The 15,922-nt window shown below is 37.3% G+C and overlaps 1 protein-coding gene across 2 annotated transcripts in view; it reads right to left on the bottom strand.

Annotated features, from left to right (window-relative positions):
• The window catches only part of XPR1 (xenotropic and polytropic retrovirus receptor 1), a 135,905-nt gene that overhangs the window by 98,921 nt on the left and 21,062 nt on the right, over positions 1-15,922 (bottom strand). The gene's annotated exons all lie outside the window — the stretch shown is intronic.

Below are 15,922 nucleotides of genomic sequence, written 5' to 3'. Positions count from 1 at the left end.
AATGGAGCTTTGCTCTGCTCTCTGTTGCACCTCAGTCCCTTCCACTGCTTCTCCCAAGCAAACTGGGCCTTTCTGGTGCTGATTCCTGTGTGGGTGGGCTTGTGTGAGTTCTAGGACCCTGTCAGTCTCTCCAATGAACTTTCCTGTGAGGGTGGGAGCCTCTCCCTGTACCTCAACCCCCACAAGTGTTTTCAATCGGTGTTTTGAGGTTTTATTTCCCGGCGCTAGGACCCTGGGTTGCGAGATCTGTCTCGCTCACCAGTTATCTGTGTGCAAATGTGGGACTGCTGGCTGGTCAGCCAGCCACCTTGCACACGGTGCCCTCCTTCTCAATTGCTGCCTTGCTGTGTCTGCCCGTTGCCACCCCACACCCGGGATCTGCCAGCTGCCACCTGGGTGCCCAGGGTCTGCCTGGTGCGCGCCCTGCGCACCCGGTGTCACCGCTTCCTGTGTTGTGACCCCTCTCTATTCAGCTGCCAGACTCTGCCCCACCTACCAGTCTGGATGTGTCTATTTGAACTCCTTGGTTATAGGACTTCCATACAGTTCAATTTTCTTTCAGTTTTGGTTCTTACTTTGTTTCTGAATTGTTGTTGTTCTTATTTTGGTTGTTTGAGGAGGCACAGTGTGTCTACCTAGGCCTCCATCTTGGCCGGAAGTCTCTGCTTTTTCCAATATTCTTGAAGAGAGCATGTGACCCTAATTGCTGCTGGCAGATGGCTGGAGGACCCCCAACACTGGAAGAGAACTCAACCATAAGAATCATAAAAATAGCAACACTGGAGGCTTAGATGGCACATACCCAAGCTTGTACTCCTCTGTTGGGAATGTTGGGGCATAGTGGTCTACCAAATAAAGTCCAACTTTTTAAAAAAAGTTAGGTCCACTGGATATTTGGCCTCATCTTTATAGTCAACTATTCTCCATTAATAACTCTCTGCTTCACTGAAACTGTCCTACTGCATCACCTGAATGTCTTATGCACTCATACCCCTTTGGTTTTGTCGCGTTGCTTCTCTGTGTCTGGAAGGCCCTCTGCTATAGCTGTAATTATGCTTTAAGGCCCAATTCAAATCTAATCCCTCAAGAAATCATTCTCTTACAACTTCATTCATAAAGCTTCTTTTATGACCATTGTGGATAAAATGCTCTGAGGATATCTACCTCATATATTTTTGTTATTCTTGTATTGTTAAAAATTCCTCTCTACTGTAGTACCCTAATTTGTTTACCATGTCATGAGTGAACAGAGTAAAGGACTGGTTGTAGTCTTTTTAAAAAGTTACTTCCCTTGTTCTCCTATGATAGAGATCCCATACAGAAAAAATAACAGCATAAAAATAATAAATCTTACATATAAATTACCTTATTCTGTTCCAGCCTAAGTAAAAACGATGTACCAATTTATCTATTTCATTTTCTTTTTATATGCCCAAAAGAGATAGCCTAATAAGACCATATTTTTTGGACTTACACAGCAATGGCAGAACAACAGAAACTCTTAAATATATTTAATCACACTAGATTTTCCCTGATTCAAATTATAGCTATTTCAACCACAAATAAGATGTGTTTTGAGTATATATGCAAAATTAATTACATGTGGCAACACATCAAAAAAAAAGTCAATTTCCTTTTCCAATCTCACTGACTACACCTCTTGTAACAAGCGCATAGCTGATCAATTTCTCATCAGGAACCATAAATTGACACTCAGTCTCACAGGGATAAACTATGTCGCACCTTCAACGAAAATGGAATTTTAATCAGTATTGGTGGATCCACTACCCTCAACACTCTAATCCCAAAGAGCTATACTTGTGATTAGACCATACCTAAGAGTATTATTCAAACCTAAAAAAATCAGTTCAGCCCTGGCTGGCGTAGCTCAGTGGATTGAGCGCGGGCCTGTGAACCAGAGTATTGCGGTTCGATTCCCAGTCAGGGCACATGCCTGGGTTGCAGGCCAGTTCCCAGCAGGGGATGCATAAGAGGCAACCATACATTGATATTTCTCTCCCACTCTTTCTCCTTCCCTTCCCCTCGCTTGAAAAATAAATAAAATATTTTTTTAAAAAATCAGTTCATCTTTCTAGATAGAGCAGAACTTTCAAGTACAAAGTATTTGAACAATCTAAGTTTTAAAGAATGAGGTATATTTATTTATCTTAAAAAATACACACACATATATTTCAAGTGTGTATATGTGCAGCATGTATGAATATATGTATGTATTTCTCCCCACTTAAAAAGAAAGCCTAAAACAATGAGTAACCCAGTAATAATGATGCTGTGAAAGAAAAGTCCAGTACATGGCTTCTAAAGGTATTAATACTCATTGGTTATCACTAAAAGAGCCAAGAGTCCTTGGCAGAATGGCTGATCCCAGGTCCCGGCGGGAAATATATAAGATGAGTCTGGAAAATTGCATCATATCAGGCAAAAAAGGCACCATCAAAGACTATAAGACTCAGATCAAAAGCAAAGAGGAAATCAACAGAAGGGGCTCCCACTAAGGCAAAGATGAAAATCAGATCTTTAATAAGGATAAAAACTACACTGGACCGAAATATACCATGTATGTTTAAATATATTAATTAATTAAGACACTTTAAGAAGTTTCATTGGTCATCTATGGAAATGTTAGAGAACTGATACTATTTTGAAAACTGGAAAATAAAGGGAAAGAATTAGGCAATGATCCTACCTTTCCTACAAGTCTGTATAGCTAACAGTGACCAAACATGTAATGAAGGGAAATTTCTCTCTACAGAACTCTGGTAAAAAATACAGGAGCATTAGAAAATCACTATTTTGTAAACCTCGCTGAATCCATGAATCTAGGGCTAAGCAATCATCATCAATAACTAGTAACATTACAAAAAGAGAAACAATCTACTATCATCTGTCCCTCCTAAAAGAAATACATATCAGCACATATAAAGTGTTCTTGGGGAAAATATGCATGTACATAACATTCACTCTGAATCTCTAAATTTAACTAACAATTTACAGGAACTCTAGAAAACAGAAACCGTGTTAAGGTATAGAACACCACAGAAATGGCAAGTCAGTAAAATCCAGAATCTGGAAGACCAAAAGAAGTAAATGAGCCAATTGGTTCTATCGAATAATAATAATTTTTAAAGGAAAATTAAAAATGCAAGAAAAATAAAGAGAGTTGGAAAGAAAACCTATAGATCAGCTCTGACCAACAGAACTGTCTTCAGTGAGAGAAATACTCTGCACTGTTCCATACAGTAGCTCCTAACCTCATGTAGCTACTAAGCACTTAATATATAGGCAGTGTGACTGAATATCAGAATATTTCATTTCAATTAATTTAAATTTAAATACCTACATGTGGCCAGTGGCTATCATAATGAATGGTGCAGCTACAGATCAATGGAAAACTTAGAGACTTTTAATCAATCACAATATACCATATAAAGAATGTTATTTGGGTCTCTATTCAAACTAATACATCTTTTTTTTTAAGTATAAAATAATACAATAAGTAGGGAAATGTAATGCAGTCAGATATTTAATAATATTGAGAAATTACTATTAATATTTTTATGTGTGATGGGGCAGAGACTATCCTTTAGAAATATTTACAGATAAAATGATATAACTTCTGAAATTTGCTTCAAAATAATCAGGGGGGATGAAACAAGATTAGGCATTGTATTGATAATGATTAGAGCTGGGTAATGGATAAATGGGATTTTGTACACATTTTCATTATTTTGGGAGTCTTTAACATTTTCCATAATAAAAAATGGGGGAGGGAGGTACTGGGAGGCGATACTTAACCTGTGTGCAAGGAAGAGGGCTGCTTTTTTGTCTCCCCCAGGAAGAAGACTGGAAATATAAAATTCTTAAGAGGGTTGGTTTGGAATGATTTGCAGTTAACTCTGGTTAAAGACAGATAAGCTCTCCTTTCCTATGTATTGTGTTATACACTCAAGAATGACTATTAGCAAGTTTTGTACTTTCTGAATATCTACCTGAATTTTTCTTTGACACCATTTGGCTGCTCCTTTCAAAGTGGGTAGAGTAGAAATTAAAGCAATACCTCATTTGGACTTCTACCTCCAGTCCACAATTTGAAGAGAGAATACTACCATGGATTTTTTTCAATTCAGATTTAGGGATATGGCAGGCCAAAAATAGACTCTCCCAAAAGGTATCCATGTCAAATTCCTGGAACATGTAATGTTATCTTATTTAGGAAAAAGGTCATGCAATGTAATTAAGGATCCTAAGATGATATTATCTTGAATGATCTAGGTGGCCTTAAATCCAATGACAAATGTCCTTAGATACAAGAAGGACAGACAGATGGAGAAGAAAGCAAAGTGGAAAGGCAGAGATTGGAGTAAAGTGGCCACCAGCCAGCAACCACTACAGGCTGGAACAGGCAGATTCTCCCTGCAAAACGCCAGGACTGTGTCCCGGCCAACACCTTGACTTCAGACTCCAGCCTCCAGAACTGTTGAGGAAATAAATTTCTCATATTTTAAGCCAATAAATTTGTGGTAAATTGTTACAACAGTGACAGAAAACTAATAAGGGATTAACTACTCTTTTAGTTTTGACTACCTACCTAGTCCTTCTTCACTGTCTCAAGAATTAGGAGCTACTGAATATCTAAATGACTTCCAGGGTATCTTCTATGTTCTGAGGGCAAGAATTTTTGTTTCATTCAATAACATATGCATAATGCTAGAAAACTACTCTCTGATCCAAATTTTTTATGCTTCTTCTTTCTACCTTTCTCACTGGCATTCTGCCACTGAACACCTAAGGTGGCCTAGACTAAAGAAAACAAAAAGAGCATAAAGAGCTTCCTTTACATCCAAACTTGCCAACTTTAAGATTTAACAACTATTCAGTTTTCTAAAAGCTAGTTTAAGAAATTCTACCTGAAAATGCCAGACTCATTCTTCCGGCTTGTTATCTTTTCCTCTACAATGTGGAGTGTATGATGTCATGTTTTATAATTATCCCTTCTCTACTTTATGACCTTCCCTGAAAGTTACCAATAAAAAAGAAACAGCACTGTGTGACAATCAACACAGTGCCTTTACATGTCATTGATTTTTATAAGCAAAGGGCAATTTTAAACACTGAAAATACTTTACATATTCTACTGTGTCACAAAGAAAGGATTATAAGCCTGTGCTAGAAACATTTCATTTCTTCTAGCTTCCTACTTATATGCAACTCAAAGCTAATTATTTTTGTCACATAATTTTACTACTTATTTATATTGCCATCCAATGTTCTAGCAATGAGCATTATTCATCAACTTGAATAGTAATGCTATTTACTACTCAGAAGCACATCTTTCCTACTAGTAACCTAGTTTGAGATTAGTGGCATCTATAAAGAATACGCAAGTTCATTTTTGAAGGTGGTTGTATCTGCTATCTAGAAGTTGAAACTTCCACAGTACAAATGACTATGCAATCCTTTTCCAATGTCAACATGAAATGAGTACACCCTTCAGAAGTAACTTCATTACATGGCTCTGAATATCAATAAGGCCTTTTCAACCTTTCTAAAACAATTTAACGGAGGATTAAAAAAACCTCTACATTCTTAAAAAGATGACAATTATCTTGTTGGCTTGGCTTTTGTCTCAACTTCTACTCTTAGTCATCTGTGTTTTTTTATGGCTCTCAAAACAAGGTTGCAGGGGCTACAGATGAATCCAGCATTTCAATTGTGGGGTTAAACTCTGTTAGTCCCTAATACATAATCCTTTCATGCAACGTTAAACTACTACAAGCAGAAGGATTTTTGAAAATCCACAATAAATGACTAAACAAAACAACACTAATAGAAAAGTGGAACTCAGTAAAGATAGCCTTCTGCCACTACTCAGCTAAAAATGTAGAAAATTAGCAAAGAATGGAGCAAATAGCTCTTTCTATTATAAATATCAAATGGTTTTATTTCTAGGTCAGAAAAGCCATGTAAATATTTTTGACAAAATAATGATAGAGGGTAACAAAATGAAAACTGGAGGGAGAGGGGAATCGAGATGATAAATAACATGAGAAAAATAACATATAAATGCATGGATCTGACAGTAATCCTATACATGCAAAAATTAATTCATGAGTTTTAGAAATGTAATTCAGTCTCTCATCCCCTAGAACCAAAAAGCGAGTTCACATGTGTTGTAACAACAAAGCCCCGGGACAGAGGTGAGTGGAAGATGCCTAAAGTGGACTCTGTCCATTCAAGCATATAATCAGAATGAATAATTTACAAGCATACTTTCATCTTCAGTGCTACTAAGAGCTGAATTCTAAGGAGCTTAGGGAGACTGTAACACATCTGCTAGCCAAGTTGAATAAGCAGAGGGAACCTAAGGAAAAAAAGATCCAACAAAACCTGTTCACAAGACCGGGGAGCAGGCAAGGGTACTAAAAAAGAAAGAGCAGAAAAGCAGAGGCTAGTGTGGTAGTGGTCACTGACTTATGTTCTTAAATGTATCTATTCATTCCATTTCAGAAAAACAGAGTTGTATTAGGCTAACTGAATCAGAGAGCTGCATTAGGCTAACATTAGCTATGTATACTCTCCATCAAAAGGAATACTTTATAACAAGAGGCAAAATGTGAAACAATCAAAGCATCAATGGGTCTTTCTATTTTAATTCAAATATAAAAATATATTCCATTATTTAGACATGATGAAAAAATTCTCCAACAACTCATATATAATTTTTCAAATCTATGCCTATTTCACGTATCTTTGAAAGGAGGCATGCCACATATGCAAAAACATGAAAAGTGGCTTAGTACCTTACAAAAAACACACTCATCCAGTGGCTTATAAAATATGACTTTTCTGCAAAGACCATGTAACTGCACAAAAATACAGAATCTTAAACCAGGACTTTATATCTTCTGCTTCTCCACTGGTTTTAAAGAAACGCTACGTGTACCACCTCAGACTATACCTTATGACAACAATAACAAACGATATACTTAGCCATCTACCAAGCAAGCCAAATTCTGCATCTAAAAAAAGTTAAAAATTAAAAAAGAAAAATAAAAACAAAGAAGCAAGCTAGGTTAATTTATTTATTCTTTTCATAAACAGTACTTTGATTTCAAAAGAAAGGATTTAGTTTTATTCCAACCCATTGATTGGCTGAGTAAATATGTAAGGTATGTAGCTATTTTAGAATATTAGCACAAAACAGTAAATAGGACAAAAATCTCAGGTCATAAAATATTCAGTTAAGACTTACACTGAATAAATGTAAGTCTTAACTGAATAAACAGAAAGTGACAATGCTATGCAAGAAATAAAGAGATGTAATATTAAGTGACTAAGTAACTAAATAGGTTGGGTATTCAGAAGATCCAATGATTCTCAACAGAGAGCAGGAGCTGAAGATCTATTGTAAGAGCAGGCTTGGCCTGATTTAGGGACAGAAAAAGGCAATGTGTCTGAAGCCTAGCGAGTAACAGGGAATATGGCAGAAGGTGAAGTCATGGACGCAGGACCAGATCATTTAGGGCCTTTGCAGGTCAGAGTAATGAATTTTTACGTCACACCCTTGGATTGTAACGAACAGCCTTATGAAACTCACCATCAAGCATTTTGTAAAATCGTTGCTGAGAATATTACTCACACCAAACAAAACACAGTTCTCTTCATGAAGGTCCAAAGAAAGAATTTCTCAAATCTCATGTTTAGTAAAAACTGATCTTTTTCTGAGAAACTGATATAAATTTACCTTATAGGAATTCTGAAATCAAACGTTCTTTTTTATCCTCTGAACTCGAGAAAATTCAGAGCTGAATTTCTAATTAGCGTCTGGCAAAGACATACAAGTCCAGGAAGGACAAAATGTCCCAAACAAGATGAAACCAAAGAGGCCCACACCAACATACACCATAATTAAAATGGCAAAGCTTAAAGACAAAGAGAGAATCTTAAAAGCTCTAAGAGAAAGGCAGTTAGTAAAGGGAGCTCTCATAAGACTGTCATCTGATTTCTCAACAGAAACATTTCACGCCAGATGGGATTGGCATGAAATATTCAAAGTGATGAAAAGCAAAAACCGACAGCCAAAGATACTTTATCCAGCAAAGCTCTCGTCTAAAATTAAAGGAGAAGTAAAGAACTTCCCAGACAAGAAAAAGCTGAAAGAGTTTGTTCCAACCAAACCACTATTACAACAAATGTTAAAGGGCTTGCCTAAAAAGAAAGAAGAAAGCAGGGAAAGAGAGAAAGAGGAGGAAGAGGAGAAGGAGAAGGCAAGATGAAGAAAAAAAAGGCCTGGCTGGTATAGCTCAGTAGATTGAACACGGACCTGTGAACCAAAGGATCGAGGTTTGATTCCCAGTCAGGGCACATGCCTGCGTTGCAGGCCAGTTCCTAACAGGGGACGCATGAGAGGCAACCATACATTGATATTTCTCTCCCTTTCTCCTTCCCTTCCCCCTCTAAAGATAAATAAATAAAAAATATTTTTTAAAAAAGAGAGGAATATAGTTAAAAAAATGTCAATAAATATGCATCTATCAGTAATCATTTTAAATGTAAATGGCTTAAATGCTGCAATCAAAAGACACAGGGTAGCTGAATGGATAAGAAAACAAGACCTATACATATATTATTCTGTTTTCAAGAAACCCACCTCAGAACAAAAGATACACAGAGACTAAAAGTAAAGGATGGAAAAAGATATGTCGTGCAAATGGAAAGGAAAAAAAGCAGTGGTAGCAATACTTATAAATGACTCAAAAGACTTTAAAACCAAGGTTACAGTAAGAGACAAAGAAGGACAGTACATAATGATAAAGGGAACAATCGAACGAGAGGATGTAACCCCAGCAAGCATTTTGCACCCAACACAGAAGCAGCCAAATAGGTAAAGCAAATCTTGATGGACATAAAGGAAACACTGACGACACACAGTCACAGTCGGGGACTTGACACCCTCGACATCAATGGGCAGCTCACCCACACAGAAAATCAATAAGGAGAAGGCGGCCTTAAGTGACACACTATGATTAGTGTCTGGCAACTATATAAAACCTTATGGCATCTATTTTTTAATAGTTTTATTTAAAAATGTTTTCAAATTTACAGAAAAACTGCAAGCATTGACCTGAGAGTTTCCATATACCTCCTACCCACTTTCCCATCATTAACATCTAATGTTCAGTAGACTGCATTTGTCACAATTAATGAACCAATATTGACTGACGCATTATTATTAACAAAAGTCCATAATTTACTCAGATTTCCTTAATTTTTACCTGATGTTGTTGTTCTGTTCCAGGATCTCTAAAGTATTTATTCTCTGTATTAAATTTACTGGAGCTTGAACTCACTATTCTATCTCCATTTTCTCCCTATTCTACCTCTTTAAAGATTACTGTTACCAATATATTTAGTCTAATTCTATAAACCTTTCCCAATACTTCTGGAAACTATGTGGAGTAATAAAAAAATTAGTATAGAAAGATTTATTGAAAGATACAATTAGCTTTTTCTCAACAAAACAAACTGCAGTATTATTCAAAGTAACACTTCATAAATCTTTTAAAAATACAGGGATGCAAAGAAATGTCCAATTGAAAATGATACTGAAAGGTATCATTTGGATAAAAATGCAAAGTCAACATAAAAAAGTCTTTTTATATTTCAAAATAGTTTTATCTCTGGAATCCTCCTTTTGTTACCATATTCAGCATTAATAATCCTGATTGGTCTTATGAGCCTAAGCTTGGTCTCAGAGCACACAAATCTAAAATGAGAGAGTCCAGATGACATTTTAAAGACCCTTCCCATTAGAAATGCAGATGATCTCTTAATTCTGTGACATAGGTCGACTGTCAGATTGTCAAATATTTCCTACACAAGAGTAAAAAACATTAATGCCCTTAAACAAAACATATATTTTAAAAAGAGAATGGCAAAATAAAGTTGGAAGATTTAGTTGAAATTAGTTCAGAGTAAAAATTAAAGAGAATAATCAATATATATGAAATACAGTGTATAAATTTCTATGTATATAAATATGTATCAAAACTATCTTGAGAAAAAGAAAGTTTCCTCAAAAAAGGTCTATTTATTTACCCACTTAGATTAATTCCATAAAGTGACTGAGACACCAAATGGGAAAAAAATATCATGAGAAAAAAAGGTAAAAAGTATATCAACTTGTATCTTCCATTGTTCTCTGTCACTGAAAATTTGACTATGTCAAATGGGTACTACTATTAATAGTTCTTTTTTTCATATCTGAAATAAATTGTCTTTCCTCAAAATAATCCTGATTATTAAGATGTGATTCACTGTGGGGAACCTCAAGTTTGCAGCTTAATTTTAATCTTCCCCAAATACTCAACTATTAAATACTTCACTGACAATACCTCATTAATAAAAGGAATTGTGAAAAAAACAATGTAGTCTAAATGTTTTTAATATCCTGTTCCAAAAATTCCTCCCAACATTACCACAAAAAGATTCACTCTAAGGACACTAAGTATAGGCCTGCCCCTCTACATTACAAACAAAAACAAAAACATCTCACAATTCTAGTCACTTTATGATACCTTTATTCTACTGTCATGTATGCTGCTCTACAAGTGTTTCTGTAAAAAAGATAATAAACAGAAAAATGTTTAATTATGCCACTATTTAAAAATTGATATAGTGTATAACTTTAACATAGAATTTTAAGTTACCTTCTCAGTCATATATTTCTAAGTGTATAAATAGTTACTAAAATAAGAGATTATACAGAGTAGGTAATAATGATATCTATCAACGGAAATTAGATATAAATTAATAAAAATGTCAGAGAATAAGTCTTTCTATATGTATATCTATTATTTCAAATTATAGGCATTTCCTAGTTATAATCATTACACATTTATTTCAAAGGAAATAAAGACCCTTTTATTCAGGCATACTATCACAGAATTCCACTTTTCTGTAACAGCTAAAAGTATATGAATGTTATAACATGACCCAGCATGGAGAGCTGAAGACCATCTTAACTTTCAACGTATCTCAGAGTATCTTTGTTACGCATCAGACTATAATTTAAAAAAAAAGAAGAAAGATAAATAGCTCAACCTTGAGAACAGAATTAAAAGAATCACTATTAAAGCAAGTTATACAGGGTGAGGAAATCAGTTTAACTTCCATGTAATTTCATTTTTCTTACACTCTAAATATTTTGAGGAGGTACTCTTAAGGACACATCAAATAAGATATGGTAACCCCCCAAAAAACAACTAAACATTTTCATAAATCTTAAATATCTTCAGTTAAATATTAAATAATTAAATGTATTAAATATATTATAAACCAAAACTGAATAACATATTATATAACTAATATATAATATTGGTATCTAAGTGCCAATATTTTGGTAAAGATTTTGAGATTTCAACATCACACAAAAAAAGGACATTTTCAACTCAAAATGGTTAAAAATGAAAGCTGGACATTTCTATGTCATTCAAGACAACAACAAAAAAACACAACAAAATTTTAAATTACAGATCTATAATTTTATTAAACAACTTCAGCATCTATATCATAAAAATAAGCCTGAAAAAGTTTCTTTTTAGATTGATTTCATAAAATTCCAGTTTGACAGTTCATAAAGATATTAAGCTATACTAATCTAGAATATTCTTGGCATGTATTTTTTCATTCTTCTGTCCTGAAAAGAAATGTGATGTGAAAATTTGAAAGAATACCCAGCCTCAGAAAGAACACTCCCTCAAGAAATAGTTGTTGAATTAGCTCCCAATTATTTCTGATACAAGAACCCCTACCACTTTAAGTTGCAACTAGCCAAACCTATCTATCAAAGGTTAAATCCATAAAGAATGAGCTGGTGAGCAGAAGCTAAGGGAAAGAAAATGAAGGATCAATAAGGATAATTAGAGAGAGAATTATTGTCCTTATAGCAATTGTTTTATGACTGCCAAACTGTGAGCCTGCATACATATAAACAAACACCTGTAACATACACACACACAGTAGATATACTCTGTTGAGTAGACCCAGTCTAAAGACATGACAGAAAGAGACAGAAAAAGATGTGTTGCCCAGACTAATTATAGACTAAAAACTCCCTCATGGTTGATGCATAGAGAGATAGATAGGAAAATACATTTGGGGGAGGGGCAGAGGAAGTAAAAATGACACAGATAAGAACTTTGACTCTAAGCCAGCATCTGTGATTCACAATGCCACGGTGATTTAAGAACACATAAGAAATCCATCACAGGGAAAATGGGAACTAAACAAAAATCTGATTGAAATATAATGTAATCATAACACATATTATAAAAATGAAAAGGGACTTCCGGCCAAGATGGAGGCATAGGTAGACACACTGTGTCTCCTCGAACAACCAAAATAAAAATAACAAAAATTTAGAAACAAAATAACAACCAGTACTGATGGAAAATTGAACTGTATGAAAGTACGACAATACGACAACCAAGGATTGACACACTCATCCACACTGGTAGGAGGGGCGGAGTCAGGTGGCCGGGCAAACAGGAGTCTCAGCAAAGCAGTGGCAGGCGGACCCAGTGAGGTGGCAAATTATGGAGGGGCATGGCAAACGAGGTGGCTGGCGGACTGGGCAGTCCCACATTCGCATGCAGATAAACCAGGCGAAACTGGGGAGTGAGACAGACCTCGAAATCCAAGGTCTCAGCACAGAAAAATAAAGCCTCAAAACACAGATCGAAAATACCTGTGGTGGTTGAGGTGCCGGGAGAGAGTTCCAGCCTCACAGGAGAGTCTGTTGGAGAGACTCACAGGGTCCTAGAACGTGCACAGGCCCACCCACTCGGGAACCAGCACCAGAAAGGCCCAGTTTGCTTACGGGAAGCAGTGGAAGGGACTGAAAACTAGCAGAGAGTGGAGCAAGAGTCATTGTTCCCTCTCAGACCCCTGCCCCACATACAGCGTCACAACCCAGCAACTGGATAGCCCCGCCCTGGTGAACACCTAAGGCTCCACCCCTCATACCTAACAAGCACATCAAGACCAAAAAAATGACCCAAACTAAAGAACAGATAAAAGCTCCAGAAATAATATAACTAAATGACAAAGAGATAGCCAACCTATCAGATGCACAGTTCAAAGCACTGGTGATCAGAGTCACAGAAATTGGTTGAATTTGGTTGCAAATTACATGAAAAAAAATGAAGGCTACTCTAAGTGAAATAAAGGAAAATGTACAGGGAACCAATAGTGATGGGAAGGAAACTGGGACTCAGATCAATGGAGTGGACCAGAAGGAAGAAAGAAATGTCCAACCAGAAAGGAATGAAGAAATAAGAATTCGAAAAATGAGGAGAGGGTTAGAAACCTCCAGGACATCTTTAAACGTTCCAACATCTGAATTATAGGGGTGTCAGAAGGGAAGAAGAAGAGCAACAAGTGGAAAAGATATTTGAACAAATAATAAAGGAGAACTTCCCCAATCTGGCAAAGGAAATAGACTTCCAGGAAGTCCAGGAAGCTCAGAGAGTCTCAAAAAAGTTGGACCCAAGGAGGAACACACCAAGGCACATCATAATTACATTAGCCAAGATTAAAATGAAGGAGAGAATTCTAGAAGCAGCAAGAGATAAGGAGACAGTCACCTACGAAGGAGTTTCCATCAGACTGTCAGCTGATTTCTCAAAAGAGACCTTACAGGCAAGAAGGGGCTAGAAAGAAATATTCCAAGTCATGAAAGACAAGGACTACATCCAAGATTGCTCTGTCCAGCAAAGCTTTCATTTAGAATGGAAGGGCAGATAAAGTGCTTCTCAGATAAGGTCAAGTTAAAGGAGTTCACCATCACCAAGCCCTTATTTTATGAAATGTTAAAGGGACTTACTAAGAAAAAGAAGAGAAAAAACATGTACAGTAAAATGTCAGCAAACTCACAATTATTAACAGCCATACCTAAAACAAAAATAAAAACAAACTAAGCAAACAACTAGAACAGGAACAGAAACACAGAAATGGAGATCACATGGAGGGTTAGCAACAGGGGAGTGGGAGGAGGAGGGGGGGAAGTACAGAGAATAAGTAGCATAGAGGGTAGGTAGAAAATAGACAGGGGGAGGGTAAGAATAGTATGGGAAATGTAGAAGCTAAAGAACTTACAAGTATGACCCATGGACATGAACTAAAGGGGAGAATGTGGGTGGGAGTGGGTATGCAGGGTGGAGGGGAGTGAAGGGGGAAAATGGGACCACTGTAATAGCATAATCAATAAAATATATTTTAAAAAAATGAAAAGGGACTTCCAGTCAACACTGCAGTGTAGGCAGACAAGGCTCACTTTTTCACACAACTACACCAAAGTTACAACTAAAATACAGAACCATCACTCAGAACCATCAGAAATTGAGTTGAATGGAAGTCTGACAAATACAGAATCAAAGAAACCAAATCCATCCACAGGTAGTAGGGGTGCAGAAGTGGAACAGGTTGGTCCCACACCCACATGCAGTGGATAAAAATTCAGGAGAGACATCTCAGGAGTGAGGAGTCCTAGCCCCACACCTGGGTTCCAGTGTCAGGAAGATAAGTCCCCACAAGTTCTGGCTGCACAAAACAGTGGGAATTGAGTCACTGTAAAAAACTGCTGGAGCCCCAAGCAGTTCCTCCTAAAGAACCCACACACAGACTCACCTATTCAGAGTCATTCCCTCTGAGCTCCAGGCACTGGGGTGGTGGCTTGAAGGGCACCAGTGGCATACTGGGAGAAGCTAAACTGTCTGGCAGCAGGGTGAGCAGAGGCCATTGTCCCTTTTCTGAGCCCTCCTCTTGCAGAGCTACCGAGCAGGCAGGCTGGTGCCATATCTGAGACTCCATCAATCTGGCCAACACTGTAACACTGTTTGATCCAACATGGAGATACCCAGACTCCACCTCACCCAAATTACCATCCAAGCTGCTTTTCCATATGAATGGCTGGTCTTGGCTGTACTGCACAACTTCCCAAATCCTCTTAAATAAGCAACAGCTGGCTTCAGTGAGACCCAGGCCTGGCACCAGCAGCAGCCAGCCTAGATTCACAGCTTGGCTTTGCCTGGGAGTCTCCAAGCCCAGCACAAGTAGCAGCCTTCTCAGATTGCTTTATACCTCAGGCAGGGTGACTCAGGGCAAAACAGGTGGGTGCTGACATTTGCACCACCTAGCAAACCCCAGGGCCAGAGCACCCAGTGGACAGCTACACCAACACTCTACCCCTGCACAGCTGATCCTCCACGGAGGGAGGAAGTTAGTGGTCAGTGGTCACAGCCAATCCTTGCAGCAGATTGGCCTGGATAAATCCCTCCCATTGATTTGCCAACAGCGACCAAGGCTCAACTACAAAAGGATGCTGTACTCAGCCCCCAAAAAGGGCACACCTTCAGTACCCAGCTTGGGTGACAGGGGAGGATGTACCACTGCACCCTACAGGACACCTACTACATTAAGCCAAACTAACAAGACACGGAATCAAAGCAGCTCTACCTAACACATAGAAGCAAAACAGGGAGGCTGCAAAACAAGGAGACAAAGAAACATGGCTCAAATGAAAGAAGAGATCAAAACTCCAGAAAAAGAACTAAACAAAATGGAGATAAGCAATCTATCAGATGCAGACTTTAAAACACTGGTTATGAAGATGCTCAAGGAACTTAGTATGGACCTTCGCAGCATAAAAAAGACCCAATCAGAAATGAAGGATAAACTAATTGAAATAAAGAACAATTTACAGGGACACAACAATAGAGTGGATGAATCCGAGAATCAAATCAATGATTTGGAAAATAAGGAAGAAAAAAAAAACAATAAGAAGAAAAAAGACTCCAAAAAAATGAGGTTAGTGTAAGCAGTTTCTGGGACAACTGAAGAA

Source organism: Artibeus jamaicensis, unplaced genomic scaffold, assembly GCF_021234435.1.
Source record: "Artibeus jamaicensis isolate MK-2021 breed Jamaican fruit bat unplaced genomic scaffold, CSHL_Jam_final contig_327, whole genome shotgun sequence".
Taxonomy (NCBI): domain Eukaryota; kingdom Metazoa; phylum Chordata; class Mammalia; order Chiroptera; family Phyllostomidae; genus Artibeus; species Artibeus jamaicensis.
The sequence above is the reverse complement of the archived record's forward strand: the minus strand, read 5'-3'. Positions and strand labels throughout refer to the sequence as shown.